Here is a 16,574-nt window from a genome sequence, read left to right as displayed (position 1 = left end):
AATCTTAATTGACAAATTTGATTAGACAGCAGCTTTTCATATTCCAATTGAGGTCATTTTACCATATGACATCCTTGCTTCCATTTTTTTAGTGACCTATTCATCCAGCCTCTGTGTTTGGCCTCAAAGACATCCATCCATCCATCCATTTTCTGAACCGCTTAGTCCCCACGGGGGTCGCGGGAGTGCTGGAGCGCATCCCAGCCGTCATCGGGCAGTAGGCGGGGGACACCCTGAACCGGTTGCCAGCCAATCGCAGGGCACACGGAGACAAACAACCATTCGCACTCGCACTCACACCTAGGGACAATTTGGAGTCTTCAATCGGCCTACCATGCATGTTTTTGGGATGTGGGAGGAAACCGGAGTGCCCGGAGAAAACCCACGCGGGCCCGGGGAGAACATGCAAACTCCACACAGGGAGGGCCGGAGGTGGAATCGAACCCGCACCCTCCTGACTGTGAGGCGGACGTGCTACCCAGACATATCATAGTTAATTCCACAGGAAGCACATCTGTGAAACATAATACCAGGTAGAATCTTGATACTTTCCCGCAAATGATTAACTCAACCGCATGGATGAGGAAGCCCCTATACTGCATCGGAAAGCAGTGAGGGTTAAAAGACACTACATGTAGTAAACCTTTTGAAAGTTCATCACTCAATGTTTTAGTTGCCTCTGTACATGCTTTGTCAGCTCTGAAAGAACAAGACCAAATATATCCTTGGAAAAACATTCTAAGTGATAAAGCATGTCTTTACTAAATAAATTAAGCTACAAGTACAACTGTTTCTGCTGTATGATTTCGAGAAAATTCACATTGGATGCTTTCATTATGATTTCACCTTGACCAAAGGAAGTTCTTGGGAGTTCCCCTGATTTGGCAAGCAACAAATAACTAGCAATCACTTTATCTTTGACAAAGTAAAGTTTTTATTGATTGTTTTGACACAGCGGTCAAGTCAAAATTGACATTTTCAAAACAGTTAACGCGGAGGGCTAAAAGCATGCCACAGTGGTCAAAATTACACATTTAGATAGATAGATAGATAGATAGATAGATAGATAGATAGATAGATAGATAGATAGATAGATAGATAGATAGATAGATAGATAGATAGATAGATAGATAGATAGATAGATAGATAGATAGATAGATAGATAGATAGATAGATAGATAGATAGATAGATAGATAGATAGATAGATAGATAGATAGATAGATAGATAGATAGATAGATAGATAGATAGATAGATAGATAGATAGATAGATAGATAGATAGATAGATAGATAGATAGATAGATAGATAGATAGATAGATAGATAGATAGATCTTTATTTGTCATTGTAACATGTACAACGAAATTTAAAAAGTGCCAACCGATCCGCGCATGAGATAAAAAAATAAACAGAATAAATAGAATAAAAGATTTAAAAAATACAAGCTAAAACCCACAGAAGAAGAACATACACAGGCATAATCATTTACATTTAGCTGCATTCAATGCGACTACCGCTGTAGGGTAAAAACTGTTGGCAAATCTGCTAGTCCTTGACCTAATTGCTCTGTAGCGTCTGCCTGATGGCAACAGTTCGAAAAGGGAGTGGCCAGGGTGGGAAGTGTCCTTCAGAATGTTCTGTGTTTTTTTGAGAGAGCGGGTTCTGTGTAGCTCTTCCAGTGTGGGGAGAGGGCAGCCAATGATCTTCTGTGCTGTGTTTATGACCCCTTGGAGTTTTTTCCTCTGAGCAGCAGTGCAGCTGGAGTACCAAACACATATGCAGTATGTTAAAGTGCTTTCTATGGAGCAGCGATAGAAGGACACCAGCAGTCTTTGTGTAATGCTGTGTCTCCTCAGCACCCTTAAGAAGTAAAGTCTCTGCTGGGCCTTTTTAAGCAGCTCAGAGGTGTTCACGCCCCAGGTGAAGTCCTCCTCGATGTGGACACCCAGGTAGCGGAAGGAGGACACGCTCTCCACACAGACCCCGTTTAGAATAGAATAGAATAGAATAGAATAGAATAGAATAGAATAGAATAGAATAGATCTTTATTTGTCATTGTCACACATGTACAACGAAATTTAAAAAGTGCCAACCGATCAGCGCATGAGATAAAAAATAAATAGAATAAAAACATAAAAAAATACAAGCTAAAAACCCACAGAAGAACATACACAGACATAATCATTTACGTTTAGCGGCGCTGTAGGGTAAAAACTGTTGGCGAATCTGCTAGTCCTTGACCTAATTGATCTATAGCGTCTGCCTGATGGCAACAGTTCGAAAAGTGAGTGGCCAGGGTGGGAAGTGTCCTTCAGAATGTTCTGTGTTTTTGTCCTCCTCGATGTGGACTCCCAGGTAGCGGAAGAGTTTTGTTTGCAAAAGGCAATACCTGTCCCAAAACATTTAAAATACTGAAATTGAAATGTTGCCTTTAAACAACTAAATTTTGACACAAGTGTATGAGCACCAATCAATCATTATACAATGTGCAACAAAATACAAAACACAGCACTCGTGCCAATCAGTGCACCATTCCAACCTAGCTTACATGCCAGTGCCGTTTGTAATCAGATTTGCCCTCTTGCAAAAAAATGCATCAAGAATCAAATGAGCTTTGATGCAAATTATTTTTTATTCTTTTAATATTTTTATTATTATTTTTTCAGACTGTGGCTGACAAATGAAATATTCACACATAGAATACATGGAAATAAAAATAAAATCCATTACTGTGTGAGAAATGAGGAACATTTTAAAAGAGTCTTTTACTAAAGAGAACAAAAATCTACAGTAGGCCTATACCAGGGGTGGCCAACCAGTCAGAGACTAAGAGCCACATTTTTTACTGTGTACCGCAAAGAGCCACATCACTCCACCTCCAGGGGGATGGGTTTGCCCCTCCTCCTTTGCAGGATTTCACCTCATGTGCATGCGCGTTTGACAAAAATACCATATTGAACTCAAGCGAAGCGAACACGCAGCGTTTGACGAAAATACCATATTGAACTCAAGCGAAGCGAACACGCACAAAAACAAACAAACAAACAAATAAACCCACAAATGTTGATATGAACGTAAAGGAGCCGCATGAAACCCGGCAAGGAGCCGCATGCGGCTCGCGAGACGAACGTAAAGGAGCCGCATGAAACCCGGCAAAGAGCCGCATGCGGCTCGCGCGCTGCGGGTTGGCCACCCCTGGCCTATACTATAAGAGTATAAGAGAAAGCCACAAGTGATACTCCTCCATTTCTTCTTCTGAGCCCTTTCAGCTATACCTCCACTTCGCACACAGGCTCCACTTCCTATGACCCCTTTACAATAGAATAGAGTAGAATGCCCTTTATTGTCATTTTACAACTTAGTTGTACAACGAAATTCGGATAGCTGCTCCCTTCATAGTGCAAACTTTACAAAATTTAAAAAAGTATAAAAGGTAATATGAGAATAAAAGTGAAAGATCTTATTTACAGTATAACTATTAGTCTAAGAATGAAAGTTAAAAAAAATCTTATTTACAATATGTTCAATGTGGGTATATGTATTAACATGAATGAGGTTTGTACAGAAAGTAGAAAATAAATAGTTATTGCACGTAGTTTTTAAAAGAGTATCGATGTTGTATTATAGCTAGGGGTGTAAATCGCGGGTTTTGTCACGATACGATATAATATCGATATAAAGAACTACGATACAATATTTGCCGATATCTTAAAGCCTGCTGCGATTCATTCACGATATATCGCGATATAGTGCTCTACGATCGATATTTTTTTTTTTTTAGTAAAAAATATAGAACAATATCCTGATTTAAAACAACAATTCATACGCAAAATCAACAAGGTACTGCAAACTCTTTATTTAGGAAATTACAAGAGTATTGTAGTATACAAATTGCTTACTTTAACACTGAACTTTGATGTCGTGTTTTTTCTTTAAATGTGCGGCGAGATTTGTGCCCCCTGAATATTTGATCACCGCATGGCAGGATTTACAAACTGCACGTGTCTTGTCCGTTGAGCCATCTTTTCTTTGGAATCCAAAGTGCTTCCAAACGAATGACTTGAAGCCTAAAGGGGAGCAAATTTCCTCGTCTTTTTGGACACTAGCCATAGCAGCAGCCCAGGAGCCGCGTACTAGTTGTCGCCTCCCCTTTCACGTGCGTGCTCTGCTCACAACACAACAACGCCGGGCGCACTGCTCCCGGAAAGAGGAAGCAAGCAACAATGAACTGGATTTCCAAATAAAGTCGCGTTTAATGTCCGAGGTCAAACATGGCGATATAAATCGATGTTTACCTTTAGCATCGATGCCAATAAATCGTAGAGCATTATATCGATTAATCGATGTGTATCGATGTATCGTTACACCCTTAATTATAGCTCTTGTATATGTTGTACCGTTTTCTCCATGTATAATGCGCCCCCATGTATAATACGCACCCTAAAAATGGCATGTCGATGCTGGAAAAAAGCCTGTACCCATGTACATATAATACGCACCCAAATTTTGACTCCTACTTAAGTCCGTAAACGTAAAATTATTTCAGAAAAAAGATCATCTTTGGGAACAACCGGATCTTATTCTGCCGGTCAGTATCACTGCGCATGCGCTAGCAAACTCGATAGCGAAGAAATGTTTCGGATTTGTGCAGGGTACATTGTGACAGCAAACGAGCAGGTGATCGAGCAAGCATCTGATAAGAGAGCATTGTGTTCTTATGGAGCGTGTTTGAAGTGAACAGCAGAGAAGAAAGCGCATCTGTAATGGCGGCCTCCGTATCATATCCGGATTAAAAAAATAAAATAAACTTTTTTTTTTTTTGTACCCATGTATAATGCGCACCCCAGATTTTAGGACAATAAATTAGTTAAATTTTGCGCATTGTACATGGAAAAAAACGGTATTTTACCTCTTGCTCTCACTCTACCTCTCATCTGTTTTAGACCTCCTCGATCCATGCTTGCAAAGAAATGAAACATTTTGTAAAGAAGTGTCAGACAGGTGCTTTTAATGAATGCATAGTGATCAGGGAGTTTCAAAATGCTCGGAGCATATGGTCTCTGTTCGGTAACTACAGCTAAAACAATGGAGTTTGGACTTCTTGAATGACATCTGTGTTAATTGTTTTGCCAAACGGTGGGAAAACTGTGTCAATCCAAGGAGAACGTGTTAACACATTTGCATGAGGTTTTTCCTGCTCATCTGAGATGGTGATAATGAAGACGAAGAGGTTCCCAGTTTCTTCAGATAGGTCAAAGCAATCAATAAAAACTGATCGCTTTCGGTGGAAGTAAGTCACTCATGATAAAGTACATTGTGGCTACTGGCTCCTTTGGAAAAAAAAAAAACTTTAATAAATCTGCCAGACAGTTGAAGCACCCAGTTTTTTATGTGTGGCGTACTCGTATAATAAGGTAATTATTGAAAAAAAAATGCTGTTTTGTGTGTGTGTGTCTGTGTGTGTGCCTGCATGCATGTGTGTGTGTGCGCGTGTGTGTGCGTATGATTGAGTGTGTGCGTGCGTGTGTGCATGTGAATGTGTGTGTTTGTAAGTGTGTGCGTTTGTGCGTGCGAGCATGCGTGCATGCTTGTGTCTTTGCATGTCTGTAAGTACATGCGTGTGAGCAACATATATTTATATCATGTTCTGCATTTCACTGTCAGTTGCAGAATGGCTTGAATGAGGATCATCTGCCCTCAGAGGAAGGTCACCTTTAGAGATACACTTATATTAACTACACTGTGTGCATGAAGGATTTACTGTTTGGGGTAAATGTCTGTCATATCATTTGTCTCTGCTGACATTTCTTTTACAGAGATGACTTGTTATTCGATAGATTAAACAAATGCAGATGATAACATAATTCATGTCCGGTCTCATTGTATGCGTCTTTGCACTGATGCTGATTGTTGTTGATACAACCAAAGGATATTTGCTTGATGCTTCTTCTAACTTTCCAATAAATAGGCCTCATTGAGCCTTTTACTTCATTTGAAATAGCAGGGTTTTGCCATTCTTTGTAAATAGGTTAGTTCAGTGAACAGGAAGGAATAGGATTTATTTGCCACAAATGCAAAATTAAATACAAGATACCAAATAAATCAATTAATATGGTACAAAATAACTCCCACTGTTCAGTGTTGTCTTTATGCCTTGTATTCTGGTGTTTAACCGTGAGCTGTAATGAGCTAAGTTAATAATGCATTTTCCCTCTGTTTCTCTCTCCTTCGTCTTTCATGCTATTTATGTCCACGAGTTAAGCAGGCTGTCACACAAGTTGGCACGACTGTCTCTTCTCTTTATTCATGGTGCTGCATTCTACAAAATTGCATGGGGGCAAATTGAGATTCTGGAGTATGTATATCACAGTGGTGACTACCAAAAATCAGTTATGAACACATCCATATAAAAAGCCTGCCTAAATTTCATTAGTTGCATTTATGAAATTGCCCATCACAAAAACCAAAACATGCTGTCTCGCTTCAGTTTGGCTACATTTTGGCACAGTTCCATGCACAGTCAGATGAAAAAATATAATCTGACTGTTTAGTGCTTTAAAATGACTTAGTAAGAGTCAACAGTCATGCTAGAGGCTGTGTGAGACTGACTGAGCACAGCATTGCTTTGAGGTAAATGCTAATGTCAGCATGCAAATATGCAAAGAAGTTTGGTCCTCATAATATCCATATATTTTAAGAGGAAAAAAGCTCATCAGAAACTTCTCCCTTGGTGGGGTTGGCAGAGGGAGAGTGACACTAGATTGCAATGACATGGGTGATATTCTGTGTCCTTCAGGATGCGAGCTGAGGGAAAAGGAAGTTTGTTGACCAGAGGCTCTGGCCTATTTGTTAAGACAAATGTGACTTCTATCACATTTCTTTTTTTTTTTTTTTTGTATGGCGCCGTGAGTGGCTGCCTCCCAGCAGTGTTCTCGCTTTTCCTCTTTATTTCCTTCTTTTCTCCTTTTTCTTTCTGTCTTTTTGTCCATTCAGCGATGCTGGCGCCTTCTACCGCACCTCGGTATCTCTTCGGATCGGATATTTTATTATTGTTTTTTTTTCTTCCTGGGACCGGGATCATCGGTCGGCGTAACTCTACGACGGCTTCCTGCTTATCCGGCCAGTGATGACCGGGTCCCTCGCCTTGGCCTTGCAGCCGCAACCCCTGTGGGGAGTCCGCTCCCTCGTGCTCGTCGGAACCAAGGGCTTTCGCCATGCTAGCCCCGTGGTGACCATCTGCACGTGCCCCGACTGGGTGCCCGGGACGCAGCTCACACGTTTGCCTGCTTTGTGATGTTTTCACCAATTCACGACCACGGTCCATTGGGCGCCGTTGAACTGGACTGCCCTTACACCTGTCGATGGACCCCGTGGAGGCTATTTTGTGTGTTTTGGGGTGTTCTCTTGTATTGAGGGGTGCTGGTTGGCCGCTGTTACTTTTTTTCCTTTGTCTTTTAGCTTTGATTTGCTTTGATGGCTTTTATCTTGAGCACTTTCTGACTTTCTTTGTGGCGCCGTTGTGTGGCAGCCTTTTGAGAGCCTATTGAGTTGCGCTCATGCCATCTGTGTGTCTTTTGTATACCCACTCTGTGGTATGGATACTGCTGGGGCCTGAATTTCCCCACCCCTGGGGATCAATAAATATTCAATCAATCAATCAATCAATCAATCAAACAGCATTCCGAAAACTCAGATTGTCTAACAAGTTAAGTAACAGTGAGGGAGTGGGGAAAACTGTCATTTGGGTTGACATCAAAATTGTTCTTGATAAACAAATCTCGCATACATACATTGTATAAACAAGAGTAAATTAATATTCAGTCCCAAAGAGTGCCATAGTCCCATAGTAACATGATGCTGTATTACAGTGCACTTGTATACGGACCAGGAACCATTTGAAGTGTGCATATGAAAATAATGTTATTAGATTAAAAATATTTTAGTTATCTATTTTGAGGCATATGAAAAGTGTTTCCTGTCCGGAAATCGACGGTGCTGTGGTGGAGAGAGTGAGCAGCGGCAAGTTCCTGGGGGTGCACATCAGTGAGGATCTTTCCTGGTCCACCAACACCGCATCACTGGCAAAGAAAGCCCAGCGCCGCCTGTACTTCCTGCGGAAACTCAGGCGAGCGAGCGCTCCTCCGGCCGTCATGACTGCATTTTACCGCGGCACCATTGAGAGCGTCCTCTCCAGCTGTATTGCTGTTTGGGGTGGCGGCTGCACTGACTACAACTTGAAGGCCCTGCAGCGCATAGTGAACACTGCTGGTAAGATTGCTGGTGCTTCGCTCCCCTCCTTGAAGGACATTTACACCTCCCATCTCACCCGCAAGGCGACCACGATTGTGAGTGATGCGAGTCACCCCGCTCACTCTTTGTTCGAGCTTCTGCCCTCTGGGAAGAGGTACAGAAGCCTGCGCTCCCGCACCACCAGACTCTCAAACAGCTTCATACTCCAGGCTGTTAGGATCCTGAACTCGCTCCCCCGTTCTGCGTAGCGTCCTGTACTTTTACTGTCTGTACTGTCTGTATGCACACTGGCTCTTATTTGTTGTGTTATCTGTTTACTTATTATTTATTATTACTCTTATTATTTATTGTTTGTGCCTTTTTGTTTATGATGTTTTTTACTTTTGCGCTATGCTTGCTGGCTCCGTTTTGCTCCTCTTATTTATTGTGTTATCTGCTTATTTATTATTTATTCATCACTCTTTCTATTGATTGTTTGAATTTTTGCCTTCTTGTTTTTATATCGTGTCGCGTACTTGTATGTCTATCGTGTTATGTGTCTCGTCACCGTGGGATAGAGAAAAACGTAATTTCGGTCTCTTTGTGTGTTGTGACATGTGGAGAGATTGACAATAAAGCTGACTTTGACTTGAACAAGGCAAAAGCAAACACAACATTGTTTTGTATTGTTCAACCATAGAGAATATAATGCACTGGATACATTTCTTTTGATGGCATTGTGACCACACCACTCGCAGTACACACACACACACACACACACACACACACTCAACACACTTTTTGACTCGGGTATGTGACGTGTGCGTTGTGCGTGGGTGCGTGTGTGTCTATATACATATACTATACTGTATACGTACACTGTATTCACACAAAGTATAGAGAGAAATTGTGCAGGAGAGACAGAGAGTGCATGCTTTAAGAAATCTCACAGAATAGTTGATTAAAATGTCACGTCTAAAAATGTTCTAATATATAATTTATTTATTCATTTTATTGGTGTGCATGCTGCAAGTGACCTTGCAAAATTTGTGTAGCTGGATCAGAGCAGGTGCATAGAGTGGTAGGCAGCTGACAGCAAATGTTGTTTCACCATGCTTCTCTGTAATACCCAGAACCTAATGTCTAATTCATATTTTTCACATTAGGATGGTGAGGATGGCTAGATGAACAGAAAGGGTGCAAAGTACAGCCGTCTCCAATGTTCCTTGTCGTCTTTGACATGGCAATCTGTCACTCTGCCTTGCCTCAATTCCTGCAACACTTCCCTCACTTCTTTCTCTATGGCCCTTCGTGACATGATCACTATAATTGTCACTGATACTCACAATCACTGATCAGCCATTATTTTCGTAAGAATACTTTCCCCAAAAGAGTGTTTTTGCATTCAATGTTTTTAAAATTCATAATAGCCGTAAATAATAGGGGTGTAAATCGCGGGTTTTGTCACGATACGATATATCGATACAAAGAACTACGATACGATATGTGCCGATATCTTAAAGCCTGCTGCGATTCATTCACGATATATCACGATATAGTGCTCTACGATCGATATATTTTTTTTTAAATAAAAAATATAGACCCCTCCATGAGTGGTCACCTTATCGTGGTGGAGGGGTTTGCGTGCCCCTATGATCCTAGGAGCCATGTTGTCTGGGGCTTCATGCCCCTGGTAGGGTCACCCATGGCAAACGGGTCCTAGGTGAGGGGCCAGACAAAGCACGGCTCAAAAAGCCCCTTATGATGAATACTATATATGGACACAGATTTCCCTCGCCCGGACGCGGGTCACCGGGGCCCCCCTCTGGAGCCAGGCCTGGAGGCGGGGCTCGAAGGCGAGCGTCTGGTGGCCGGGCCTTCGCCCATGGGGCCCGGCCGGGCACAGCCCGAAAAGGAAACGTGGGTCCCCCTTCCCATGGGCTCACCACCTGTGGGAGGGGCCAAAGGGGTCGGGTGCAGTCCAAGCTGGGCGGCGGCCAAAGGCAGGGACCTTGGCGGTCTGATCCCCGGCTGCAGAAGCTGGCTCTTGGGACATGGAATGTCACCTCTCTGGCTGGAAAGGAACCCGAGCTGGTGTGTGAGGCGGAAAAGTTCCGACTAGATATAGTCGGACTTGCCTCCACGCACAGTTTGGGTTCCGGTACAAGCCCTCTCGAGAGGGGCTGGACTCTCTTCCACTCTGGAGTTGCCCACGGTGAGAGCCGTCGAACAGGTGTGGGTATACTTATTGCCCCCCGGCTGGGCGCCTGCACATTGGGGTTCACCCCGGTGAACGAGAGGGTAGCCTCCCTCCGCCTTCGGGTGGGGGGACGGGTCCTGACTGTTGTTTGTGTCTATGCACCAAACGGCAGTTCAGAGTACCCACCCTTTTTGGGGTCCCTGGAGGAGGTGCTGGAGAGCGCTCCTTCTGGGGACTCCATCGTTCTACTGGGTGACTTCAATGCTCACGTGGGCAATGACAGTGAGACCTGGAAGGGCGTGATTGGGAGGAACGGCCCCCCCGATCTGAACCCGAGCGGTGTTCTATTATTGGACTTCTGTGCTCGACACGGATTGTCTATAATGAACACCATGTTCAAACATAAGGGTGTCCATGTGTGCACTTGGCACCAGGACACCCTAGGCCGCAGTTCGATGATCGACTTTGTAGTCGTGTCATCGGATTTGCGGCCGCATGTTTTGGACACTCGGGCGAAGAGAGGGGCGGAGCTGTCAACTGATCACCACCTGGTGGTGGGTTGGCTCCGATGGTGGGGGAAGATGCCGGTCCGACCTGGCAGACCCAAACGTTCTGTGAGGGTCTGCTGGGAACGTCTGGCGGAATCCCCTGTCAGGAAGAGCTTCAACTCCCACCTCCGGCAAAACTTTTCCCAGGTCCCGGGGGAGGCGGGGGACATCGAGTCCGAGTGGACCTTGTTCCGCGCCTCCATTGTCGAGGCGGCCGACCGGAGCTGCGGCCGTAAGGTCATTGGTGCCTGTCGTGGCGGCAGTCCCCGAACCCGCTGGTGGACACCGGCGGTAAGGGATGCCGTCAAGCTGAAGAAGGAGTCCTATCGGGCCGTTTTGGACTGCGGGACTCCCGAGGCAGCTGACAGGTACCGGATGGCCAAGCGGAACGCGGAACGCGGCTTCGGCGGTTGCTGAGGCAAAAACTCGGGCGTGGGAGGAGTTTGGCGAGGCCATGGAGAATGACTTCCGGACGGCTTCGAGGAAATTCTGGTCCACCATCCGGCGTCTCAGGAGGGGGAAGCAGTGCAACGTCAACACTGTTTACAGTGGAGATGGCGTGCTGCTGACCTCGACTCGGGACGTCGTGTGTCGGTGCGGAGAATACTTCGAAGACCTCCTTTGTGGAGGCAGGGCCTGGGGACTCTGAGGCGGACTCTCCAATCTCTGGGGTTGAAGTCACTGAGGTAGTGAAAAAACTCCTCGGTGGCAAGGCCCCGGGGGTGGAAGAGATCCGCCCGGATTTCTTAAAGGCTCTGGATGTTGTGGGGCTGTCATGGCTGACACGTCTCTACAGCATCGCGTGGACATCGGGGACAGTGCCTCTGGATTGGCAGACTGGGGTGGTGGTTCCCCTCTTTAAGAAGGGGGACCGGAGGGTGTGTTCCAATTACAGGGGAATTACACTCCTCAGCCTCCCTGGTAAGGTCTATTCAGGGATGCTGGAGAGGAGGGTCCGTCGGGAGGTCGAACCTCGGATTCAGGAGGAACAGTGTGGCTTTCGTCCTGGCCGTGGAACAGTGGACCAGCTCTTCACCCTCAGCAGGATCCTCGAGGGTGCATGGGAGTTCGCCCAACCAGTCCACATGTGTTTTGTGGACTTGGAGAAGGCGTTCGACCGTGTCCCTCGGGAGGTCCTGTGGGGGGTGCTTCGGGAGTACGGGGTACCGAGCCAACTGATAAGGGCGGTTCGGTCCCTGTATCACCGATGCCAGAGTTTGGTCCGCATTTCTGGCAGTAAGTCGGATTCGTTTCCAGTGAGGGTTGGACTCCGCCAAGGCTGCCCTTTGTCACCAATTCTGTTTATAATTTTTATGGACCGAATTTCTAGGCGCAGCCGAGGCGTTGAGGGTGTCCGGTTTGGGGACCTCAGCATCGCGTCTCTGCTTTTTGCAGACGACGTGGTGCTGTTGGCTTCTTCAGGCCGTGATCTCCAGCTCTCACTGGAGCGGTTCGCAGCCGAGTGTGAAGCGGTTGGGATGAGGGTCAGCACCTCCAAATCCGAGTCCATGGTCCTCGATCGGAAAAGGGTGGAATGCCCTCTCCAGATCGGGGATGAGGTCCTGCCCCAAGTGGAGGAGTTTAAGTATCTTGGGGTCTTGTTCACGAGTGAGGGGAGGATGGAGCGCCAGATCGACAGGCGGATCGGTGCAGCGTCGGCAGTAATGCGGACTCTGTACCGGTCCGTCGTGGTGAAGAGAGAGCTGAGCCAAAAAGCAAAGCTCTCAATTTACCGGTCGATTTACGCTCCTACCCTCACCTATGGTCACGAGCTATGGGTCGTGACCGAAAGAACGAGATCCCGGATACAAGCGGCCGAAATGAGTTTTCTCCGCAGGATGTCCGGGCTCTCCCTTAGAGATAGGGTGAGAAGTTCGGTCATCCGGGAGAGACTCGAAGTAGAGTCGCTACTCCTCCACGTTGAGAGGAGCCAGATGAGGTGGCTCGGGCATCTCATCAGGATGCCTCCTGGACGCCTCCCTAGGGAGGTGTTCCGGGCATGTCCCACCGGTAGGAGACCCCGGGGACGACCCAGGACGTGCTGGAGAGACTATGTCTCTCAGCTGGCCTGGGAACGCCTTGGGATCTCCCGGGATGAGCTAGATGAAGTGGCTGGGGAGAGGGAAGTCTGGGAGTCCCTCCTGAAGCTGCTGCCCCCGCGACCCGACCCCGGATAAGCGGAAGAAGATGGATGGATGGATGAAAAAATATAGAACAATATCTTGATTTATAACAATTCATACGCAAAATCAACAAGGTACTGCAAACTCTTTATTTAGGAAATTACAAGAGTATTGTAGTATACAAAGTGCTTATTTTAACACTGAACGTTGATGTCGTATTTTTTCTTTTAATGTGCGGCGAGATTTGTGGTCCCTGAATATTTGATCACCGCATGGCAGGATTTACAAACTGCACGTGTCTTGTCCGTTGAGCCATCTTTTCTTTGGAATCCAAAGTGCTTCCAAACGAATGACTTGAAGCCTAAAGGTGAGCAAATTTCCTCGTCACTTTGGACACTAGCCATAGCACCAGCCCAGGAGCCGCGTACTAGTTGTCGACTCCCCTATTGCGTGCCTGCTCTGCTCACAACGCAACACGCCACGCACTGCGCCCGGAAAGAGGAAGCAAGCAACAATGAACTGGATTTCAAAATAAAGTCGCGTCTAATGTCCGAGGTCAAACACGGCGATATAAATCGATGTTTACGTTTAGCCTCGATGCCATTACCCCACCGTCTGTTGTCTTCCGGGTTAGAGCACGCTGGCGTCAGATTTGTTGACTGCCGCTTCTGTCCCGGACCGTGTCCGTTACTTGTTGTTCGTTTTCCCGTTTTCAGTCCACCCGTCTCTTCTTTTATTTTCTCGTGTTGTCTTCCGTCCACCTCGCTTCCCGGCAGCTCCGCTCTCACCTATCTGTCTCCTCTACCAACTACGTTAGCCAGCTAGCCAATAGCCAACTGGACAAAACCACCACCAGACGCTCCTGCCTCCCGACTCGGAGCCTGTGGCCGCCTGCTGCGGACTCGACGGCAGCTCTGGCCCGGTTCTCTGGCCTTCCGTCCGGCGTCCGCGGGGGGGGGGGGACGGGCTCCACTCCCTGCGGGCTCGCCAACCGTGGCTCTGCTGTGTGCCGCCGTGGTGCGTTGGGGCCTGCCGTTCGAGCGGGTGCAGTCAAGGTCGACTGGCATCACCACCTGGTCCACTGCTCCTTCCACACGAGGCTGGGATCCTTCGCCGTCGCCGCTACATCTGTCCGGCATTTCTCTGATGGCTCACCCATCTTCTCTTTTTGGACTACCAACCCCCCGTCACCCCCACCTCCCGTACTGGCAACCTCAACAACCTCCGCTCCCGCCCCTCCTGCTCCTCCATCCATCCCCTTTGCACAGCTGACCGATGTCCTGTTAACTATAACCTACTGTCTCTCTCCCCCCCCCTCCACTCTTTTTTTTTTTTTTCTTATTCCATGTAAAGCGTCTTTGGGTTATTGAAAAGCGCTATATAAATTGAATGTATTATTATTATTATTAAATCGTAGAGCATTATATCGATTAATCGATGTGTATCGATGAATCGTTACACCCCTAGTAAATAAGTATAGAGTAAATTATAATAAGTTAAATAAAATTAAAACAAATTGTAATTTAACATTAATTTTTTTGTCCCTCAGTTCACAATGTTAACAAAGCTAGGAGAACACATTTTGATAGAAGTCTTACTCAAAACCAGCAGGCTCTGCTATACGGTGCAAAAGTGAAAGCAAATTGTTATCAGAAACAACTCTGAGTATTCCCTCAAGTGACCAAGCAAGTGTACAGTATTGCATTAGTTACACATGCTGTAGACATTGCGCAACAAGGTGTGGTGAATGGTCTTTGTTGTTTCGCTGGTCTCCAAAAAACACTCGATGGACAATGGCTGTCCCGGCCAAGCACTCCAGTGACACACGGCTGATTGGGAAAAGATTTTATTCAACCGATGTCAAAGTGATGTCTCTCCAAAAGTTTGAGTGGCCCCAAAAGCAAAGATGGTTCAGCTCTCGACGGCACAGATGTTCGCCCCAAAAAAGCTCCCCCCTCTGACAGACAAGCCTATCTTATACCTGCCCGAACCGTTGATGTCATGACTTGGGGTGCAGCTGCTGTTCGTATTTTAGTCTACTCGTTGCTCCCAAATGTCCTAAGAAGGACATGTAGAAGACGCTTTCCCCTGCATAACAACAGCTGCTCCCTTCTATATTCTAAGTTGCTATACCTTGCAGAAACTGAGGCATCTCTGGCCAGCCAAAATAGCTTATGGTCTCCTCACTGCAGCTAAGTCACCATTTAAGGTGACATACGGCGACGCCTAGAATCTAAAATTTACCTCATTCCCCCCTCCGGGACGTAATAAATGTCCCGAAAACGGTCCGAAAAAGAAAGATGACATCGGTAAACATCCAAAAATCTTCACCCAACCAAAATTTACAGTCACGTCTACAATACGGCCTAGAAATTCGCAGCCTAAATCACGCTCAAGACATGCTACGCAAGGTTACATTGTCCAGGAAAGCTCAAACTCTTTAGGTATCCAACTGCTCCTTGACAGCAACCTGAGGCCTCACAGGAACCACAAATAAAGATAATTGAAGTCCACCTTCTCCAAATGACGATAACCACCCCCCTTAGGTAATACCGTAACACCATCGATAATTTGGGAAGTAATGAATTTGGCGTGGTCCGTTAGAAACCCCAAAAAGCTGTCGGCCCTCCCTCGAGAGAAAAAACCTGCCTGTCTAATGACAAGGAAAAAGAGGGAGGCCCTTTCTAACAACCCCAGTGATTCCCACCACCTGGCGTCAGCCAGGTAACAAGGAGTCCTGGCACACATCACAAAACAGTATGAGCTCACAGAACAGTAAGAAAAAGAAATGACACGTTCAACGACTGCCAAACGGTCAAGTCGCATCGTCACCTAATCAACATGCCATGATTTAACAAAATGAGGTATAAAAAACGGAATAAAACAACGAGGTATACAACAAAGAGGTATCAAAACATGCTTATTGACTCAAAACCCCGAAATGTAGCCCCCCCTTCTCATGTGTGAGTGCGTGCTGAGGCAGAGTCCAGTCCACCGAATCTTCCCATGGCGGGTCGTGTCAGGTACCCCTGCCCAGGGCCTGCTGTCCACACAAAGTCCTTATGTCCAGTTCACTGTCCATAGAGTCCCTTGCACGGCCCCGGTCCACATCCAGGGGTTCTGCAACGAATGAGAACTTCTGCCAGTATCGAGTGATGGCAATGGCACGAAACACAAAGCACACATGCAACTTAGACATAACGAAGGTGGTAAAGTCTGTCAAGGGCCGGGCAACACTGTACGGTGGACCACATCACACTGGAATCATGCAACACAGCAAAAGAAAATAGAAAATCGGAATACCAAGACATTGGTGCTGTGTTCTTGTTCCCTACACCTGGTTTTCCGCTCTCATCACCGTCCTATCCCCGGTTCTTTATTTATTTTTAGTGTTTTCTATCGCTACTCTCAGTCCTCCCTACCTTTGTACTCACGTCGCCAATCTGTTAAATTTAATCCGAGTACCTATCATTTA

Source organism: Syngnathus typhle, linkage group LG3, assembly GCF_033458585.1.
Source record: "Syngnathus typhle isolate RoL2023-S1 ecotype Sweden linkage group LG3, RoL_Styp_1.0, whole genome shotgun sequence".
Classification (NCBI taxonomy): domain Eukaryota; kingdom Metazoa; phylum Chordata; class Actinopteri; order Syngnathiformes; family Syngnathidae; genus Syngnathus; species Syngnathus typhle.
The sequence above is the reverse complement of the archived record's forward strand: the minus strand, read 5'-3'. Positions refer to the sequence as shown.